The 22,412-nt window shown below is 46.1% G+C and overlaps 1 protein-coding gene across 4 annotated transcripts in view; it reads left to right on the plus strand.

The window, feature by feature from the left end:
- The window catches only part of LRRC8D (leucine rich repeat containing 8 VRAC subunit D), a 73,848-nt gene that overhangs the window by 17,920 nt on the left and 33,516 nt on the right, over positions 1 to 22,412 (plus strand). The window contains exons 1-2 of one of the 4 annotated variants that reach the window (XM_075002469.1): positions 2,076 to 2,669; positions 2,927 to 3,014. The exons of the other annotated variants lie outside the window; for them this stretch is intronic. The gene's annotated coding sequence lies outside the window, so the exon portion shown is untranslated. Of the gene's footprint in view, positions 1 to 2,075; positions 2,670 to 2,926; positions 3,015 to 22,412 lie in introns of those variants that run through there. 4 annotated transcript variants of the gene reach the window in all.

Genomic DNA, 22,412 nt, shown 5'->3' on the forward strand with positions numbered 1-22,412 from the left:
AGTAAACACACTTTTAGTGGTAGTAACTGCAGAGAAGGCTCTTGCACTTATCTTGATAATATAGAAATAGGAAGATATCATGAGATTTCTAGCATTTTTCTTAAAGCCTCAGATCTTGCTTTCACCTTACATTTTAAATAAAAGTATGTTTCTAGCCATCAGGTTTGTGGTCAAAAGCTTAACAATGTGACCAAAAAGCAACTTTAAAAACTAACAGTTTATTATGGCATAAGCTTTTGTGAATTGCAGCTCACTTGATTAGATTCATGAAGGAAAATAAAACAGATATTAGGAATACGCAAATGCTTGCTACATCAGAGCTAATTCAGCCATGGTGGATGTGAGTAAGATGAGAATACCTAAAATGGAAAGCTACTTATGGTAATGAGCGAGCTATTCCCAGTCCCTATTCAGACCCCATTTGAATTTGTATATGAATTCCAGCTCAGCAGTTTCACCTTGTAGTCTGTTTTTTGAAGTTTTTTGCTCTACTAATGTGATACATGCCCTCAAGTGCGAACAATGTCTCTCTTCCATGTACATTGGACAAACAGGACTGTCTGCTGGCAACCGAATAAATGGAGACAAACCAGACATCAAGAATGGTAACACACAAAAACCAGATGGAGAACATTTTAACCTCCCTGGATGCAGTTTCAGACTTGAAAGTTACCATCCTCAAGCAAAAATGTATCTAAAGTGGGGACCAGGGCATAGTTTGCTTATTATCATAAAGTGGATAATTACTTAGGATTCCTTGCTGCTTTTGCTGAAACAGACTAATACAGACTGCCTCTGAAACCTGTCAATGTGACCAAAGTGCCCTGTGAAGCCTGAACTATTTGATGATGAATTAAAAGAACCCAAAATGCATTTATATTTTAAAAAAAATAAAAGCTCATGATATTCTGGGGGCTTGTCTGCATGGCTTTTGAATGCTTGTAATTGGCAATCCTAGGGGAGGTTTTAGATAAAACTGGGATTAACATTAGAGTGAATTCATTATTTTTTAAAACATAGATAAAATAAGGAAGGCACTTTTGAATTGGTACCCAAGATTTATGGGATTATTTACAGATGGTGATGTAGTGCTCAGGCTCTTGTTTCATGCTTTAAGGTATCACTGTAGCTATTCCAAAAAGATCATTCTGGAATGAATAATATATGTATTAATGGCCCTGTGTGGACACTTAATCTGGAATAGCTACTTTGGGACATTTCCAAGTGTAGACAAGTTGGGAGGGGAAGGGGGAGAAATACTGCTGATGATAGCACAATGGAGGGTTTGTGCAGAAGAGGAGAGGGCTTAGGGTACACAAGCACTGTGGCTGCTTTTTTTCACCACAGCTGCAATCTCACCTGTAAAAACAAGAAGTCCTGGGGCACCTTATAGACTAACCGATATTTTGGAGCACAAACTTTTGTGGGCAAAGACCTGCTTCATCTGATGCGTCTTTGTCCACAAAAGCTTATGCTCCAGAATATGTTAGTCTATAAAGTACCCCAGCACTTCTTGTTCTTTTTAAGATACAGACTAACTTGGCTACCTCTCTGATGCTAATCTCACGTATCTACCTCTGATCTGCTGCATCAGCTGCTCACTCTAGGAAGCAGGCTCAGAACAGGATGTAAAAGGAGTGGGTTAATTATCAGAAAAGATTAACTAGCTTTGTCACCCGGAGTCCTGCGACACCTTAGAGGTGAACAGATTTATAAGAGCATAAGATTTCATGGATTAAAACCCCCCATCAAGCTCATGCCCTAATAAATCTCTTCATCTCTAAGGTGCCCCGACTCCTTGTTGTTTTTGCAGATACAGACTAACCTGGCTCCCCCTTTGGCCCGGTCCCGGCTTTCTCCAAAGCGGGACCAGGACATAAGCTCGCCTCTTCTTGTACCCTCGCAGATCCCACCGGCTGATGTTTGTCTTCCGCTTTCCCTCATTGCAGCCAGGAGCTGAGCGCTGGATCAGTCCAGTTTGGCTATCTCCCCGCCCCGCAGTATCTAACCTGCGCACACGCCAGAGCCGAGCCCCGCCCAGGCGCTAGCCAAGGCTCCAGGATCAGCCGCGATACACCCTTTCCACCCCGGGGAGCTTGCCAAGCCCCCTCCGCGCATGCTTGGGCAGCCCTGTTATGTGTGTTGGGCGCCCTGGCGGCGTGTGTGTGAGCCCGGCAGCCGGGCCGAGCCGCGCCGCTGGGGGCCAGGCAGCCCGCAGGGACTATGCACCGCTGCGGGGGGCAGCCCGCGGGCGCGCTACGGCGGGGCAGAGCCCGGGCGCCGTGTACAGCCCGCCTTTGGCGCGGCAGCGCGATTCGCCGCAAGCCCCCCAGCCCGCCTGCTGCCAGCGCCCCGGGGCCGTGAGCAGCCCGCGCGGGGCTCAGCCCGGCTCGGGCGTCCCGCAGCGCCTCCCCGCCGGCTGGGCTGGGCTGGGCAGGGCGCGGCGGGGCGGGGCGGCGGCGCGGGCACGCGCGGCACGGCGGGGGGCTGGTGGCGGAGGCGCCGCTGCCGCCCGCTGCGGGCTTTCCCTCGCGCTCTCGTCGCGCAGGAAGCACCCGGCGGGCCGGAACGAGGGCGTGACTGGCAGCTGCGCGCCCGCCTGCGCTGGGGCTGCTTGAATCCGGCAGGAGGAGGAGGAGGAGGAGGAGGAAGCTGCGCAGCCGGATCAGGTACAGAGCTGCCGCCCGCCCCACCCCGGGGTCCGGCTCCTGGTCCTCTGCCGGGGGCGGGGCAGCGCCGGGAACTAGCGCCTCGTGCTTCTCCCCGCGGCCGGCGTGTGGCAGCTGCGGGCGCGCTGCAGCTCTTTGTTCCCGCTGCCGCCCAGCGCATCCTGTCGCGCCCGGGGAGGCGGACTGGGGATCTCGGGAGGGCGGGGAGAGCGCCCGCGCGGGAGCCGGGGGAGGCGCTGACGTGTGACTTTGTTCAGTTTGCAGATGAGCGAGCACGGAGCGAGCCGCGGGCTGTCCTTGGGGCCAGGCAGCTAGCTACGCGCGGGCTGCGCTAGCGAGGGAGCAGTAAGTTACCTTCCCTCCTACCCAGGCGGAGCCCAGGGGGTTGCTGCTTCCTGCAGCAGACAATGGGAATTAACCGGGAGTCCCAGCGGCCGAGCCACACTTCTCTGGACTAAGCCATTGGGGGATTGATGCTCCTTGTCCAGGCACTGTTGTGGGCTCTTCTTGTGATGGGCAAGATGCACAGCGAGCAGCACAGGCCTGTGGGCTTGGCTGTCGTCTCCCTTCCACCTGCAGACTCCCAAACAGACTTCAGAGTCCTTCGGCTGCAGGAGAGGGGGCCCTGCTTCCTCTCTTGCATCTTGCCAAAGGCCAAAGCAAGCGCTGTCTCTCTCGAGAAATAAACTGCAAGCAGTGTTATTTGGCAAGTATGTTGTGCTGACCTTTTGTTCCATTTTGAGGTTAAAACATCCAGTGTCAGAATTATGGTAATAATTAGTATGAATAATGTTTTAGAGGGGACAGTAGTTATTTCAAGCAGTGGGAATACATCAGTAGAATGGTACTTACTCTTTCTGTATAACAAACACTGCTCAAATCGTCCAGAAGACTCATTGCATAGATTAACCAATAAAAGTGCATGCAAAATATATGGGATCATTCTTGGTTCTTTATGGAAAGCACCAGTTAGCATTTGATTGGCCTACAGCACTGTAAATGTGTAGGGCAGCTTGCCATATGTTGTTGGAGACTGTTGCAGTAAAGATGCTTGATACATAGTGAAATGCAGTTCATACATTTGCATATTTAATAGAACAAACAAAAGCAAGTACAGTGAGCGTTAAATAACTGTGTACTTATATTATTGTTGCAGTAGTAGTGCTTGCTGTCTCCCCTAAATAATAGGGAAATAGGGAAACTAAGTCAGGGCATGACCAGTGGTAGGACTAGGGAAGTGGCTTTAATGAGCATCAGCTTGGTGCACACCTCCAATTTATACTTGTACGATGACATCGCCCAGAGATGCTGGAAGGCCTCTCCTGTCAATGTAGTTACTGCCTCCTAGGGAAGTAGACCACCTACTGATGACATAGGTAGTGTCTTCACTAAGCACTAGAGTGGGGGTGGCTAACCTGCAGCTCTTTGAGCAACTAAATGCAGCTCCTGCTCAGAACTTCGTGCCAGGAGTACTCTGTGCACATGCCCCACTGCTTTGCAGGAGAGGTGCATGTCAGCAATGGTGGTGGCAGCTCCAGTGAGTTGCTGGCATTGAGTTAGAGCTGGAGGGGGTAGAGCTGGGGGTGCCTGGCTCTGGGGAAGGGATAGGGTATTGAGTTAGAATGCGGGGGGGTGAGGTGCCTGACTCTGGGGGTGATGGAGGCCATTGAGCCACATATTATGTATTTATTTTTTTCTTGGTAGGTAGATAGATTAAAAATAAATATATAATACAGGGCTCTTTGTCCTCTCTCCACATGGCTCTTAGTCCCTAACTGGTTGGCCATCTCTGCACTAGAACACTGCTGTAAGTATAGACAAACCCATAGTGCCTTATAAATCTTTTTTTTTTTTTCATACGTTTGTTTGATAGCAGTTGTGGCCATTTCACCAAATTGACTCATTGGTGTCCAAGCACCAGACGTTCTGTCATGAGCTGTTCAGCCATGTAAAGCATTGTGCAAGGTAGGGATTAAAAATCTTGTTTAATTAGTTAACCAATTTAACTGATTAAACAGGGGATGGGGTGGCTGGGCAGGAGTGCCCCTGCCTGCAGCACTTTCAGGACTGGCCTGCCATAGGCAAGGACTGCTTCAGCGGGGTTGGGCCCTGCAGGGCTGGAGCAGCCTCCTGCCTGTGGCAAATGGGCAGCCCCCACTGGTTCACCATAACCAGTAAGCTGCAGCCATTTAGAGTGAGGCTTGCTGGCTGACCAGTTAGAATCTGTGGTGCAATGACGTACAACTGGTCTAGATACTCATTGGGCATGAAAGTCAGATGAGAATGTAACTTGCATGGAGATGCAGGTTGTGCGGGTGTGACTGTGATTTAACTCCCTTTTGTCTGGGAAACAGGTGAATTGTTCAGTGCAGAAAAAGAGGCACTTAGGTTGTGTGAATGAGTGAGTTGGCATATAAAAGGAGCTAAGGACTATGTACTGAGGCGTATGTAAGGATGTGTACTAAAGGTTACGTAGCAGGTTTGTGGTAGTGACATAAGGGCACTTCAGTAATACTGTGAAATCTCAAGTGGTTGACTGTAGGAGGGAATCTAAACCATTAAAAAACGTTATTAAAATACATAGAGGTAAGCCCTGCTTTCCTTACCCCAATTTGATCCTGTCACAAAGTTGATTTCTAAGGCAGGAATGAGCAAACTTACATTTGGGCCCCATTTTTTGTTCCTGCAATTTCATCCCCCCTGCACCTATCTAATGTATTCCAAACCAGTGGAATTTTTGGTTTTGTTCGTATGATCAAAATCCTCTTTTGGCATGTGTAAGAATATAAGTATGTAGAATGTAAAGACTATTAATTTGTATATACGTGTGAATACACTCACATAAAAACAGTAACACATTTCAACTTGTTTAATGCGGTGGATGAGCCTGAGACCCAGCAACCAATTGTGCTGCACCACACTTAAGAAATTTCATGCACTTTCCACACCCTGTTGTAGGCAATAGGCACCATATGTCGCACCTTAGACATCCAAGTGTGCATTAGTTTATGATATCAGCTTGATTTTCAGAACTACGAAAAACCTTTGGTTTCTATTGACTTTAGGGTAAGTACTCAGCACTCCTGAAAACAAGGTGCATTGTATCAGATTGTTTTTTAAAGCACTTGTCTACAGCAGACATAGCAATGACTCCCTGGGTGTGCTAGTTTAGTACAGCAACCAGAAACACTCAGTCTAATCTATTATGGGGAGAGGAGGCTCCCATCAGGAACTTGGCCAGTTTTTCATGGGAGTGAGCTAGTGACATGATCAGGATTAGATGCAGAAAATCCCTTTTTCTGCTCTCTTTGGTGTGTGTGTTGTCAATAAGGCTCCATGCACAATATATGCAAGTTCTGTACCTAGACTTAAATACCAGGGAATGGAATTTACAGTTTCATGAATGTCTCCTGGACACATGGATGATGATAGTGCAGTTCAGAGGCTGTTTAGAAGGAAAATGGAATCAAGGCTCTGTTGTTAAATTGTAAGTACAAATTATAACTCAGTACACTTTCATTTGAGAACTGTTTAAATATTGAAGAGTGATTTCATGTTTTTATGATAACAAGGAAATTTACAGCACAAACTTCCAGGAGCATGATGTTACTGGGGAGCTAAGGAAAATGAATGTAATAGCTAGAGTTTGAGCTGGTGGTTACAGATTTTTTTTTTCAGTTTTAATTAAAACATTTTAGAATAGGAAAGAATTTTGCTGTGTCTGACAACTACAGATGTCAGGTATCGGAGGGGTAGCCATGTTAGTCTGGATCTGTAACAGCAACGAAGGGTCCTGTGGCATCTTATAGACTAACAGAAAAGTTTTGAGCATGAGCTTTCGTGAGCACAGACTCACTTCATCAGATGCATCTATAAGGTGCCACAGGACCCTTCGTTGCAACTACAGATGTGTGCTTGCAAACAAAAGTTCCACATTTCCAGGAAGCTTTGTTAGGTTTTATCTAAATACCTGTGCAAAGATGACAATCTGGCAGGGTGATCCACCTTCTGAAGAAAAAAATACAAAATAGCTTTAATTTTAAAAAGCTGTTAGAATGGTGGAAGGGGTACAGATGTCTTAGCAGTAAGGACCAGTTTGCAAAGGCTGAGCCATGTACTTGATTTTCTGCCCCATGAAGAGCCCCATTGGTGTCAGTGGGGTTGCTAATATTTAAAGTTAAATATGTGTATAATTCTTTGCAGGATCAAAGCCTTGGTTTACTGCTAAGAATGATACTTTAATGTGGATTTTAAGGCAAAATGTTTACTGTGTATATACTGTGGGGCCTGTTCTTAACCAGGTTTTCTGGTCAGACATCCCAAGGCAGTTTATCTGCTTACCTGATTTGAATTTATCTCAGATTAATTTGGTTCTTTATCTATTTGTTTACAGGGATCTTTTAATTGGTGTGTTGCAAAACTAAAGGCTAGTCTCCACTAGAAAAGATACAGTCATGTAGCTTAAATATTGAAGAGTGATTTTTAGGTTTTGTCAGAATCTGCGCTGCTGTGACGTGGCTTGTGAAAGTGCTCTATGAAGACAAGCAGAAGCTTGCCCTTTGGCATAATAAAATCTCCTCTGTGAGATGTGGTTGTTGGCAGGAGAAGCTCACTCACACTTAATAAGTGCACATGCTTTGTCACAAGTTATCAAACTTTATGGTGCTAGTTGAAGCACGCATAGTAGGACCATTCACAAGATTGCAGATGCTGGCACGTGACATTAGGTTAGTGGTTTGAGCATTGGCTTGCTAAACCCAGGGTTGCAAGTTCAATCCTTCAGGAGGCCATTTAGGAATTGGGGTAACTAGATGTCAGAGATGGTGTTTGGTCCTGCCCAGAAGGACTAGACTAGGACTAGATGACCTCCCAAGGTCCCTTCCAGCTCTAGGAGATTATATTTTCAATTATGTGTGTATATATTATTAGCTCTTAATGGAACCTTCGCTATCCAGAGTGGTGCTGAGGTTTGTGTAACTTAGGTTGTTCAAGGGCTCACTTATTCATATTCTGAGTGACACAAGGTTAGCCAACATCAAGCGGTAGTGTCTGCAAGTCTGTGGCCTTTGCATTTTCAAAGAAATTTACAGTTAAGGCCATGTCTACACTACTGTTTAGTCAGCAAAGCTTACATTGCTCAGGGTGTGAATAAGCCTCCACACCAAATCAGACATAGGTTTTACCTGCACAAGTACTAGTGTGCGTAGTGTTACCTTGGCAGGAGAGCTCTCTCCTGTCATCATAGAGCAGCGATATAAGTGCTCTTGCCATGCCAGAGCTGTATAGGTACTACTATACTGTTGTAAGCTCACTAGTGTAGATATGGCCAAAGTCTGACATAACTCTAGTCTGGCTAAGGAGAGACAAGCTCCTTTCTGATATGCACTGAGAAGGCTTGATAGGAGAAGGAAATGGCCAATGCTTTGTCACTGTAATGGGGGGAATAATTGATTCAGTGACTGGCTTCCTGCCCTACAGGGGAAAGGTGGTAGCTTATTTCCTTGGAAACCTCTCTCCAAATGAAATGATAGTGGTTTTTGTCCCAGAGTTGGAGTGGTGGAAGGTACAGGTAAAATAACTGCATAATAGGATGAGGAGATTATTGAATCATTACTAGAAGCTGTATGTCTATATGTAATGTCTCACATACTCCACATGCAAGCTGATGTAAATCCTGCAAGTAGGCCCTCTAGTTTCTGCATCAATTGGATGTGGCAGACTAGAAATTTGGCAACAGATCTGGATAAAAATTGGAGATTTTTATTTAAATGAAAAATGAATGATGCAGCTAGTGTTTTATACCCTGAATGAGTTTGTTTTTAAATATGAAAGCCAATGTTAGTCTGTCTTTATTAAAAACTGGCAAGTCAGCTCTGTTGCAGAACTTGTCACTGGAAAAGTGGCAGATTTTTGCTGCTGGGTAGGACACATTGGTTGTCTTGCACCAGATAAAGCTCAAAAAGCAGTTTTGGGTTTGAGAGATAATGACATAAACACATTTTGTTTGCTAAAAATATTCAACAGTAAAATAAACACATGATATTTAAATTGTCACTATTGGATTTCAGGATTAATTGAGAGACATGGAGCAGTTATATTTGTGAGTATTTTTTTAAGACTACCTGCGGGCACAGGAAGACTACAGTTTACGTTATCCATGGCTAGGGGGACAGCCCCTTATTTTGGGCACCAGGAAGACATCCCAATTTATTTTAACAAAGGGGCTAATTGCCCTCTCTTCACACGAGGGAGCCGCTGGGTTCCTGGCTCCCGGTGGCTTGGGGAAGCTGGGAGCCAGACCAGCTTCCCTGCACTTGGCTCCCGGCTCCTTATGGCTGAGGGGAGCCAGAAGGTGTAGCTGTTGCTGGCCTCCCTGCAGCTCATCACCTCACTTTTAAAAACTACTTTCTTCTAAAATCAGACATTAAAATACAAAAGTGTTGCAACATACTGTAACTGACAAATTGCTGACCTCATGTTTATCATAACATTATAAAACAAATGGATTAGAAAATAAATACTGTATTTAAATTTGGATGTGTAAAACACAGAGTTGAACAAAGAAGTCGTATGAAATTCATACTGACTTCGATAATGTTTTTTGTGTAAACCTGTTGTAAAATTAGGCAAACAGCTAGATGAGTTGAGGTACCCACTGGAAGACGACAGAGTACCCCAAGGGGTATATGTATACCCCTGGTTGAGAAACACTCGTATAAGATGCTGACATCTTGGTGGTGGTAGGCTAAGAAGGCAAAAAACAATAAAATGGTCTGTGGATAAGAAGTAGTCAGTTTGGGTATTTTTTGTCTGTCTCCTGTCACCCTGCCTGATGTAAGATTTTGGTACCTTGTATAGGTGGAACTGAGTAACACAGAACATTAGTATTCCAGAGCGAGAAAGAAACAAATCTGATGGATTGGTTGGTCAGCGCATCAGTTATTAAAACCTTATCAATAACACATTCAAAGTAACTAGTGTCCGGAGTCAGCCTGCTATAAGGTTGATGTAACATCCATTTTAGTCTGTATTGATGGGCTATTTTATTTCATGCGTATAAGCCATGTGAGACTGTGGCTGCAAGGGAGAGTGAAAATGGAAGGAGACTGTAGTCTGCTAAAACAACAGCTACAGTCAGTAGTCCTGTTAACGCGAGCAGACTGGGGAAGGAAAAGGGGTGGAAATCTTAAATATATATTTGATAGGGCAGTCAAACAATTTAAAAATGAAGTGTGATTAGTCTCAAGATTTAAAAACTAAGTCACAACTAATTGCAGTTTTAATTGCACTGTTAATGCTAGTACACTATTTAAATTTTTTTTGTACTTTCATAAACTGATTTTAGTTACTGCACAGAATACAAAATGTAAAGAGTTAACTTTATTATTTTTATTACAGATATTTGTACTGTAAAAATAAAAGAAACAGTATTTTTGAAGGCACCTAATACTGTAGTGCAATATACTTACTGTGAAAATGCAATTTAGGCATGTAGAATTTTTTTATATACCTCCACTCAAAACCAAAACAAGTATAAAACTTAAGAGTCTGCAAGTCCAGCCAATCCTACTTCATGTTCAGCAAATCACAAATGCTTATTCACAGTGCTGCAGGGAGGTTGCAGCTTGCCAGACCCCAGAGCCATCCATCAGGCTTTGACCACTCCTGGCTCACCAGAGGCTCAATATCAGATTTGGATTTGTGTGTGTGTGAGATGGTGGGAAAGTGCATGTGTGTGCACATGTTGGGTGCATGCTGTCTAATCAGAGAACTCAGGAGCTTGAGTACTTATTCGGTCAGTAGCAGCTGTTACTGGCAGCACTTCTGAACCAGCAGCAGACAGGCTCCCCCTGTTCCCCAACCGCTGCTCAACAGTGACTATTTACACAAACAAGGGGAAGGGGACACTGACTCCCTTCCCCGCATTCTGTGCAGCTGATAAGAGGCAGGCTCCTGGTTCACAGTAGCTTGGCCTGGGCAGCTCCATGGTGCAGGGAGTGCGGGGGAGTGTGAAAGTGACAGGGGAGCAGGATGGTAGAAGGGGCACCTTGCCTGTAGGCATGCCCCCGCCCCCCGAGCATGGTGCTCTGTGTGTTGGGCAACCTCACTCACCCCTAAAGCTGGTGTTATTCAGTGGGGAAGGGATGGTGCAGATGGCAGGGGAGCTGGACTCCTCCTTCCCTCCCTCTTCAAATTGCTTCTGCCAGTGCCTCCCTAGATGCTCGAGTCGTGTTTCCAGGGTGTGCGACTAATGTTTTTTATGAAGAAAGTGTCCATTTGTGTGAGTTAATTGCATACGTTAACTGCTGTTACTTGACTGCCATAGCAGAAACAACACGTGCTATAAACAACTTGAGGATTTGTTTTCATTGCAAAAGAAGGTGCATGTTATGTTGAGATAGCTGCCTCCATGTAAAATATTTGTTGGAGACAAGGCAGGTAAATTTTACCTCATAGTGAGTAAAGGGCAACCCAGTACGCCTCATCTGGAGTTTACTTCATGTATCCACATCAAGGTGAAAACTACCTTTGCCTTGTCTTCTGAGATTTTATACTGAGATAAGTATCAGAGGGATAGTAGCCAAGTTAGTCTATATCTTCAAAAACAAAAGTCGTCCTGTGGCACCTTACAGACTAACAGATACTTTGGAGCATAAGCTTTCATGGGCAAAGACCTGCTTCATCAGATGCATGAGTGGGCGGGGGGGGGGGTGTTTCACTCCCACCTCTGATGAACTGGATCTTTGCCCACAAAAGCTTATGCTCTAAAATATCTTTTAGTCTATAAGGTGCCACAGGACTTCTTGTTGTATTGAGAGAGCTGTCAGTATGAAAACACTCCATGTTTACCGTGCATTTATAGCCACTAGGTAATTATAAGAGATTTTCATTGATTTCTGCTGGTTATGAGTAATGGATTTGGAGAGTGACCTTAGTTGCCTACTGTTCATTGGTTTCATCGTGCTCCTTTCTAGCTAAGAGTTCATCAGCTGCTAGTTACAAAGATAGCTATACTCCTTCCTAGAGGAGCTAGATGGAACTGCCACCACTTCCTCTAGCAATTAACCCAGGCTATCAGCAGAACCAGTTTTATCCGGGTTGAGCTTCAGCCATCCAGTTAGCTCTTCATGTCAAGTTCTGGGTCACGCAGTGGGAAGTGTTTGGTTCAACAAGTGGGTGAGGTGAGACTACAAAACTAAGTTCATTAGCAAACTGATGATGTCATGTCAAAATGTGCCTTGCATCAAAATGTGGCAGTTCATGGTCTAAATTTTTAGCAAAGTAATATATGGCTGCGTATTTTGATTGGTATGGGGAGCCTGTAAAATTGGTCTACGCTGCCTTAATTTTCACACTGAATGGGCCACATTTTTATGGGTGACAGTCAAATGAGAGTCTTCCACCCCACCAGTTGTCACCCTGATCCTAAGGAGGGCGCACTTTATCGAGTACGGGCCACCCATCAAAAAGTGTCCTGCCTGACTTGAAAACTGGAGGGTCAGGTGTGTTTTCATGGGCTTCCATGGCTGCAGTGCTGTAACGTAAGCATTTGGTTTGGCTTCTTCCTTTGCTGTAGTAAATCTACAGTTGTGAGAGATGTTTGGTAGGGGTTTGTCTTCATTTAAAATGCTACCATGGCACAGCAGTGGTGCTGTAGCACTTCTCTGTAGGTACTGTGTATGCTGGTGAGGAAGCTCTTTCATGGGCATAAAATAAGCAATTTTCCACAACGAATGGTAAATGCATTTCATAGAGTGTGAAACTATTCACAGTTAAGCTGACCTAGTTTTGTACTGTTGACTGTTCAGTTTTAGTCCATTTCTGAAAGACCTACATGGAAATCCTGGCCCCACTGAACTCAATGGCAGAAGCGTGATAGACTTCACTAGGGGCTTGTCTACACTACCACCTTCCTTCGAAGGAAGGATGGTAATTAGGGTGTTGGGAGTTTACTAATGAAGTGCTGCTGTGCACAGCAACACTTCATTAGTAAACTCCCAACACCCTATTTACCATTCTTCCGTCAAAGGAAGGTGGTGGTGTAGACAAGCCCTGGGAGTTTTGCAGTTGACTTCAGAGGGACCAGAATTTCATCTTGAGGTTTTGTGCAGATTCTCAGTTATGAACAGAATTAGGGCAGTGATGAGAAGAGTAACGAGAGTCAGTGTCCTTTTCAGCAGTTGGTGGTAAATGCTGAAATGGATTTCCAGTGCTCTTGTCTAATGAAGATAGCATGATACACTTTATTTTAAAACAGAAATACTAATTAATAGGGATAACTCAGAACTTTTGTTTCCCTCTTTTCAGGGACAGTATCATAATATTTTGTATGCATACTGCAATGTAAATGATAGCTGTAATGATAATGAGATCCCTGACACTTTGTGTGTGTACGTTTGGAATAAATTTATGGAAGAGGGAAGAGATTTTTTTAAAATTAAATATATAGGTGAGTGGGACACTTTTATTGTAAAAGCATATAAAAACTAGTTTCAGGTATCGCTTGCTGCACTACTTCTACAGCCTAAGGCAGTAGTTTCCAACAGAAATTCAAGGAGTGCCACACTTTTTTGGTTTTCGTCCTTCCATAGTCGCTACAGCTCCCCTCCCCCAGATGCAGGCACCCCCTCCAGTTCCCCCTCTGCGCTAACCGAATGCCCTCCACCTCCCTCAGAGACAGGCCCCCAGGTCTCCCCAGCTGCATGCTCTCCCCCTCCCCCATGCAAACCGCCGGCAACTCACCAGAGCTGGCCGCTTGCACGAGGTGTGCTAGGCTGCAGCCATTGGGGCCGCGTGGCTCTGGGCTGGGGCAAGAGCTGCAGGAGGAGGCGCCGCCGCCATGACCCTGTCCCACCAGGCAGTGGGGTGCATGTGTGGAGCGGGCGGAGGGTGCTCCACTTCGCCACACCGCAGTGTCCAGTTCACCACATGTGGCGAGTGGCAGCGTACTGGACACTGCGAGCCTATGGCTACTGCTCTTCAGGGATTTCTATGCAACCTGTTGCCTTTACTCGCATACATGTCAGCAGGTTTCTGTTTAGGCCCTGGGTTCTGTCCACATGGAGCTCAGTGCAGATCTGGGGGCTCAGTTCCTCTTTACCTAAGCGTCTTGCTGCCCCCATGATGTTGAGAATTTTATAACAAAAGTTTGCTTTTGGAAACACTGATTTTGCTAATGGTAATTTGTTAGATTCCTAGACCTTGTGTACGTGTTTAAAGGGGGAAATTTGACTTTTGTTTTGGAATAGTTGCACATGTCTCAACAGTAGTTGAAATGTTTAGATGAGCCCTGCTTTTTTGGATAGGCATTTTTTATTAGCAACATAGCATTTTGTCCTCTGTGCAGTCACGCAGCCAGTCATGCTATTTTGTTCCATGTGATACCCAGTTTCAGCTCTAATGAGTAGGTTTTTTAGTGTGTCTACTGTAGCTCAAATTGAAGGGGACTTTGTTAAAATAGTTGAAATACATATGGGTGGAAAGGCAGGGAAAGGAGCATTCTTATTGGAGCATTATTCTTAACATTTCAAAGCTGTCTTCAGCTGTTGTTTTTGCTGGGTTTTATCAAAGGACAGTCATAAAAAAATCATACTTCTGCCTGATTTTTTTTTTTTACTTAATCTTATTAAAGGAACATTTATATGTTTATTAAACTGGAAGAGATGGTAGAAAGAATACTTCTATTTCCTGATGCATTTGACTCCACTTTGTGTATGTTTGAACTGTCTCTGCGTGGTTATTCAGTTCTTGTGTAGCTTTTCCACTCATCAAGGAGGAGAAAATGACCCATTCAAATAGTGAAATAACACTGAGGCAGAGACTGTTTTACATAGGGAGTTTATTCTGTGCATGGCACTATGGTATCCAGACCTAATTGGGGCATCTAGGTAATCCTGTAATATGAATGTTTAATTATGATAATAATAATAATAATAATAAATAGTAAGTTACTAAAACTTGCCAAGGGACTCAGTGAGAGAGTGTACACCTTGAACAACTTATTTGCTTTTGAAATTGACTAGATTTCAGGGTGATTGATTTCCCTTGAATAGTAGCAGAGAGGTAGCCATGTTAGTCTGTATTCCAACAAAACAAAGCAGCAGAAATGTAGCACTTTAAAGACGAACAAAATGATTTATTTGGTGATGAGCTTTTGTGGGACAGACCCACTTGAGTCTGTCTATGGAAGCTCATCACCAAATAAATAATTTTGTTAGTCTGTAAAGTGTTACATTTCTTCAGCTTTGTTTTCCCTTGAGTTTGAGACGAGGTTCCCAATCAAAATGTACTAGTCATGAAAATACATTTTATGCTAATAATTTGTGGCTAAAGACCCAACAGTTGCTATTAATTATTGGAAAGGAAAGAGGCATGGTAGGGTTGGTTTGTCTCACCTGGTATACGTTTTTCTACAGTAACAATATTGTAGTAATTGTTTTGTTCGTTTTTCATATGTTCAATCAGTGTTAGGTTACAAAAATCAGTCACACTGCTTTAAGCAAACTTATAATGCCGGAAAACAACACTGCAAGCCCACAGGCTGTAGGGCGGTCAAGGAAAGAGAGCTGCTCGTAACCAAGGATTTATTATAAATGGTGTGAGGCAAGGTTATGAAAACTAACTTGACAGTAACTTTAATCTTTAGGCTGATAATAAATATGGATGGTGCTGTGTAACAAAATGTCTCCCATCTTAACTATTATTATTCGTCTTATTTATTTTTACTCGAAATTTTTAAATAGTTGAATTTAACATGATTCTCCTCAGGAAGAGGTCTTGGGCCTTATTCTTGTATTGTTGATTGTTCTGTTATGTTTTGAAGTAAGGGGTTGTGGCACTTTTAAAAAAGGAACCTATTAGATATAATCTAGGTGACCCTTTTCAGTTGGAGATGTCCTTCAGATCAACTGTTTTGGGTGATCTGCTGCCAAGAAGTCCAGTTATTAAGTGAGAAGAATGTAGATGGGTTGATGTACGTACCTAGTGTTAAAATATTGTGCATGCACATAGATCCTGGTCAAAAATGTTCAAAATTGGAATGACTGAATAACGTTTGTTACCAGCATTTCTTTGTATTTCTTTTCATCTGTTTATGTACTGTATCAGAATATGGAGGGGTGGGTGTGTGTCTCTTAATTTTTTAGTGTAGTGTAAGACTCATAAGAAGTGCACATCTTGTTTTCAGGGCAGTCAGTCTGCAGTAGCTGACTCACTGCTGTTTTGTAAGACTTGTCTTTTCTTTCCTGTGGTTCTGTTTTTTCTTTCTTTGTCTTTTGTTAACTTCAGTTTTCTTTGTGTTGTATAATGCTTCGGTGTTAAAGCTCGTCTGCTTGGGTTGTGGCTAATCTTTTATAATCAAAGGTATTTGCTATATCCTCAAGCATGTTAATTTTTGGTTTCTTCCTTTTGTAATTGTGCCACTGTTTATAACATGAAGCTTGGTGCATGGGCACTTTGTTTATTCTGAAAAGTATATTATGATGCTTTTATATATTTTATTTATTTATTTATTTAGTAATATGACTCTCCTGGGCTTGTTTTCAGCTTTGTTTTGCACATATTGCAAAACACTTGGTAAATGATTTGAGTCACAAATAAATTGACCTAAACAAGTTGCATCTGTATGTCTGAGCTGCAGTGATTCAAGGGATGCTATTGAGTAGTTGGGGGAGGGGGAGAGCTTCAGGAGGAGGCCTCAGAGGAAAAAAAATAAGAGCAGGGAGGCACCTTTGTTTGGCTTTGCTTCCTCCCCCCATGCTCATTCCTAATATAGCACACCTTAAATTATGTAACTAGTGATCCAGTGAAGGGGGTTTAAATCACTTAAATGTATTTCACATTTGATAACAACCAGCCTAAATGAAATGTAGGTACCTGTGTTTGACAGTAACCTTTTGATGTCAAAACCCTGTAATTTTGGACTTTAAACTTTAATACAAAGTTTGAAAACTCTTTTTTTTTTCTTTCTATTGGGTCAAGTGGGAAGTTTCTGATGGCAAGTGAAGGAGAGGACCTACACAGTCACATTAGGCAGAAGTTAAGCTTTCATTTAAAACAAGTCCTCACGTCTGTGCTTGTGAACATGACTTTCCAAATGTCCATGGAAATTACAGATCATGCAGTGATGGCTCCCTGATGACTCTTCAGATAGTTCCAGTGTTTTTGCTGGCTTGTAGCTTTGCCAGGCAACAACAGAGGGATAAATAGATTAGTTTAACTGATGAAATTTAGAATTTTGTGTTGTAGGTCTGGCAAGAATTAGGGGAGTTTCCCACTGAGGCTGTGGCTTAGGAAGCAGAGGCAGACAGTACAGTAAACCCTTGAGTTATGTGGGAATTGCATTCCTGCAACTCCCCCATAACTGAAATTTTCGTGCAAGTCAAGGGGCGCCCGAACCAGGCTGTAGCCTGGTTTCCAGAGTGGTGGGTATCTGGGAACCAGGGGGAAGCCTGGTTCCCATCTTCCTGCAGCTTGCAGGATGCAGGAAACTGACCAGCAGCCTGAATCCTAGCTCTTCTCCACTCCTTGGAGCCATGAAACTAACCAGGGCTTCTACCCTGCTCAGTTTCCTGGCTCTGCAAGCAGAGGAGCCGAAAGCCAGGCTGCTGCTTGGTTTTCAGCTTCCTGCCATTCCAGGGACCAGGAAACTTGTCCTCTTGGGGGTGCAGCTGAAAGTCAGGCTGCTGCCCCTGACAGGAGCCGTTTCCTGCTTTTGTTGGGCAGCAGTTGTGTTAACCCAAGACAACGCACAACTCAGTTGTGCACATCTCAAGGGTTTAATGTGGTATACTTGTTCACAGGGAACCCATAAACCAGAGCCTGACAGAGATGTAACATAGCTGAGACCTTTTTTCACCTTTTCAAATCCTGTTCATTGAAACATGGAGTTCAGGGCAGTGGTGGCAAATGAGTTGTCATCTCATTTGTCAGTGTTCAGTAATGCCATGGACCTTGGTATAGGTCAGATGACAACTCATGCTTAGGTACTGGGCAACACTGAACATTGAGAAATGCAAGCCATTATGGCTTACTCCTGGGTTGGTATAGCTAAAACCAACATTAGTGGCATAAGAGTGTGTTTAGACTTTTGGGAATGTTTGCAGGACACTCTGGCTACGTCTACACGTGCACCCAACTTCGAAATAGCTTATTTCGATGTTGCGACATCGAAATAGGCTATTTCGATGAATAACGTCTACACGTCCTCCAGGGCTGGCAACGTCGATGTTCAACTTCGACGTTGCTCAGCCCAACATCGAAATAGGCACAGCGAGGGAACGTCTACACGCCAAAGTAGCACACATCGAAATAAGGGAGCCAGGCACAGCTGCAGACAGGGTCACGGGGCGGACTCAACAGCAAGTTGCTCCCTTAAAGGGCCCCTCCCAGACACACTTTCATTATACAGTGCAAGATACACAGAGCCAACAACTAGTTGCAGACCCTGTATATGCAGCACGGACCCCCAGCTGCAGCAGCAGCAGCCAGAAGCCCTGGGCTAAGGGCTGCTGCCCACGGTGACCACAGAGCCCCGCAAGGGCTGGAGAGAGAGTATCTCTCAACCCCCCAGCTGATGGCCGCCATGGAGGACCCCGCTATTTCGATGTTGCGGGACGCGGATCGTCTACACGTCCCTACTTCGATGTTGAACGTCGAAGTAGGGCGCTATTCCCATCCCCTCATGGGGTTAGCGACTTCGACGTCTCGCCGCCTAACGTCGATTTCAACTTCGAAATAGCGCCCAACACGTGTAGACGTGACGGGCGCTATTTCGAAGTTACTGCCGCTACTTCGAAGTAGCGTGCACGTGTAGACGCAGCTCCTATGTGTTAGTCCTACTTATATCTGTGTCTAATAGTATAAGGTAATACTTAAGTGTTTGCTCTGTAGCTGTAAAATATATGATGTGAAACTTTGACTCACCATGGCTACGTCTACACGTGCATGCTATGTCGAAATAGCTTATTTCGATGTAGTGACATCGAAATAGGCTATTTCGATGAATAACGTCTACACGTCCTCCAGGGCTGGCAACGTTGACGTTCAACGTCGACGTTGGACAGCACCACATGGAAATAGGCGCTGCGAGGGAACGTCTACACGCCAAAGGAGCACAAATTGAAATAAGGGTGCCAGGAACAGCTGCAGACAGGGTCACAGGGCGGACTAGCGCTTCCCGGGCAACAGCTAGCCGCTCACTTAAAGGGCCCCTCCCAGACACACGCAGCCTGCACAGCACGCGGTCTGCAGAGCCATAGGCACGCACACCTCGAGTGACGCAGTCATGGACCCCCAGCAGCAGCAGGAGCCAGAGGTCCACCCAGCCGCCCCTGTAGGAGCAGTGCTCGCCCTGCTTCATGCCATGCAGGAGGCAGCTGAGCACCTCCTTGCCACAGAGGAGGAGCTGCCCGCCGGGAAGGAGGACGCAACCCCCAACCCTGCAGCACCCTGCTCCCCCCCCTCCCCCGCCGCCTCATACGCCGCCGGCTGTGGAGCTACCCCACCAGCACTGACTGGTGGGAGCGGCTGGTGCTCGGAGAGTGGGACGACGACTGCTGGCTCCAGAACTTTCGCATGAGCCGGCAGATATTTCTGGAGCTATGCCAGTGGCTCACCCCCACACTGAGGCACCAGGACACCTTCATGCGGTGTGCCGTCACTGTGGAGAAAGGGGTCGGCATCACTGTCTGGAAGCTGGCCACTCCAGACAGCTACCGATCCGTGGGCCAGCAGTTTGGCGTGGGCAAGGCCACTGTCGGGGCTGTCCTCATGGAGGTAAGAGGACCCACGGGGGGGGGGGAGGGGGAGGCAGCCCTGGCAGGGGAGGGGGGCCCTGGCAGAGGAGGGGAGGGAAAGGGAGGGGAGGGGGGCCGTGGCAGGGGAGGGCCACACGCACCCTGCACACCCCTCATTGGTGCTCTCCCATGTGCTTCCCCTGCAGGTCGTCCGCGCCATCAACGCCTTGCTCCTCCACAGGCTCGTGAGGCTTCGGGACCCGGATGCTGCCATCGCGGGCTTTGCCACTCTGGACTTCCCCAGTTGCTTCGGGGCTCTGGATGGGACCCACATCCCCATCCACGCCCCAGAGCACAGTGGAGGACGCTACTTAAACCAGAAGGGCTACCATTCTGTGGTCCTCCAGGCCTTGGTGGACAGCTGGGGCCATTTCCTGGACATTTATGTGGGCTGGCCTGGCAGCACCCACGACGTCCGGGTATTCTGGAACTCGGGCCTGTGCCGCCGGCTGGAGGCGGGGACCTACATCCCCCAGCGGGAGATCCCTGTGGGGGACGCCACCATGCCCCTCTGCGTCATCGCAGATGCGGCATACCCCCTCCGGCCCTGGCTCATGCACCCTTACACGGGCCACCTGTCAGGCAGCCAGGAGTGCTTCAGCCTGCGCCTGAACCACGCGCGCCAGGTGGTGGAGTGCACATTTGGGCGCCTCAAAGGGTGCTGGAGGTGCCTCCTCACCTGCCTGGATGCGGGCCTCACCAACATTCCCCAGGTTGTGGGCGCGTGCATCGCCATACACAACCTCGTGGAGAGCAAGGGGGAAGCCTTCTTTCAGGGCTGGGCTGTGGAGGCTGGCAGGGCCGATGTGCAGCCACCCGCTGCCCCCAGTCGCGAGGTGGACCCCGAAGGGACCCGGGCCCAGGAGGCCCTGTGGGCCCATTTCGATGAGGCCGCGGGGTGAATGCTGGCAGGCCCCCCACTGCCCCCCCCCCCATCCTCCACAACACTCCCTGCCCCTACGCCCACACCACGGAGCACCCAAGAGCACACCCACCCCCACCTTTCTTGAAAAGAAATAAAACCAGACATTTGTTTGTGAAACCAAATCTCTGTAGAGAACTCTCCTTATTATTAATCTCTTAACTAACTACTATGTACAGGCCGGATAAATATTACATATATATATATATATATATATATATTACAACTCCAATAAGATGAAAGAAAAAAAGGGGAAGACAAGGAAGGGGAGAACTATGTACGTGGGGGGGCAGGTATCAGCATCCATAAAAACAAAATATAACAACGGGTCTAATAGAAACTATTTACAAACTCAAACATACAACTGAGGGGAATATATACAAAGGGTGGGGGGCGGCACGTCCTGGGCCCCACACCCCCTAATGTCCAGCGCTGGGGGGGGGTGGCCGCGACCCACGCCTTGGCCTCAGCCCTCGCCGGCTGGCTGGGGGCCAGGCAGACCGGGAGATACGGCCGGCGGGTGTCAGCTGGCCCCAGGTACCCCTCAGTGGAAGGGCCCTCGGTGGCGGGTGGTGGTGCGACGGCAGGTGGAGCAGCGGGTGGAGCGGGCAGAGCGGCGGCCGGCGCGGTATGGGGGGGCCTGCAAAAACCTTGTGTCAGAGTGGTTCATTGGGTTTGAAGTAACCTGATTTTTTTGAGATGTGAAGCGACCCTCTGTCACATTACCCAGCTTGTGTGGGTGGAGAGATAAGAGAGACTGGAATGCACCAGGGACTGACTGTGACTCTGTGGTCAGACATTTCTGGTGGTTTAGAAGTTAACATTTGCCACTGGGTTGATGAAATCTAATTATAGACTGTACCCTTAATGTGGGGCACTTGCCTGCCTTTTTGACAGTCTGCCATGAGGTTGGTGCTCACAGCTGTGACCCTTCCAGACAGAGTGACAGAAGGAAAAATAGTGATCATCCTCACTGTGGGAGAGGCTGTAAGTAGGGAGGGAGTAACATTACCTCTTCTCTTTCCTACACCAGAGCAACAGGGGGGCGGAGGGGAGGCTAGACAAGTCAAGACAGGAGGCTATAGAGAATGGGGATAGCTCTTAATTTTCAGGGTGCAGTTTTATTTTTATGACTCTTAAAAGCTAGAGGCTAGGAAAGATGACTCTGTCCCAGTAGAAATTGCAGCTGCCTCCCAGTAGCTGTTAGCAGCAGGAGATGGCCTTCAAAGTGGGCTGTATTCTCTGGGGTCTTGCTGGTGAAGCCTCCATCCTCTTGTGTCTGCCTCTGGCTTGTAGGTGCCTCGTATGTTTTTTGTTTTTTTTTTTTTTTTTTTTTTGTCACTGTTGACTAAATAAGAAAAGAGTGTGGGTGGCAGATATGCAAATGTGTTCCATCATTCGGAAATAATTTTAGTGCAGGAAAGGAGCAAACTGCTTTTGTAGGCATCCAAAACTAGGTTCCAGTTCTGCAGCATAATTCATGCAAATACTCCTGTAGACTCCAAAAGACCTGTTGATGTAAGTATGGGCTGCAGGGTCAGACTGTTCGTTTTTCAGGCTCTGTAAATGAACACATGCAAGGAGCGCATGCCTTAAGTAAAATCCTTTGAAGTTAATAGGAATTGTCTGTGTGAGGAATAAACGTAAGGCTGTAATTAAGAAGATCAGGAGACAGGAACAAAAAATATTCTTTCCTTGTGGCCCATAGCATCAACAGAAAAAATACAACCATCTGCCTTGCGGCTGGTTTTATGATGAACGACTGCCAGAGATGGAAGTTTTATCTCCTCTCGCTGCTATTAAAATATATATAGATCCCAAGCATTCCTTTGATTTATAGCTAATTATAATTTCTCTTCGAGTTCACTGGCAAGACAGAATTTTATGAAGAAGAACATTGAAGCAGCCTTTGTCATAGCCTGGGTTAAATATTACAGATTACATGGCAGTGTGCTAGTTGACCTATACCCCTTATATACAACTCCAACTTCGGCAGTGAGAGTGAGTGACTCATCACAGGAGGTG

The sequence above is a fragment of the Carettochelys insculpta genome, chromosome 9, assembly GCF_033958435.1.
Source record: "Carettochelys insculpta isolate YL-2023 chromosome 9, ASM3395843v1, whole genome shotgun sequence".
NCBI lineage: Eukaryota > Metazoa > Chordata > Testudines > Carettochelyidae > Carettochelys > Carettochelys insculpta.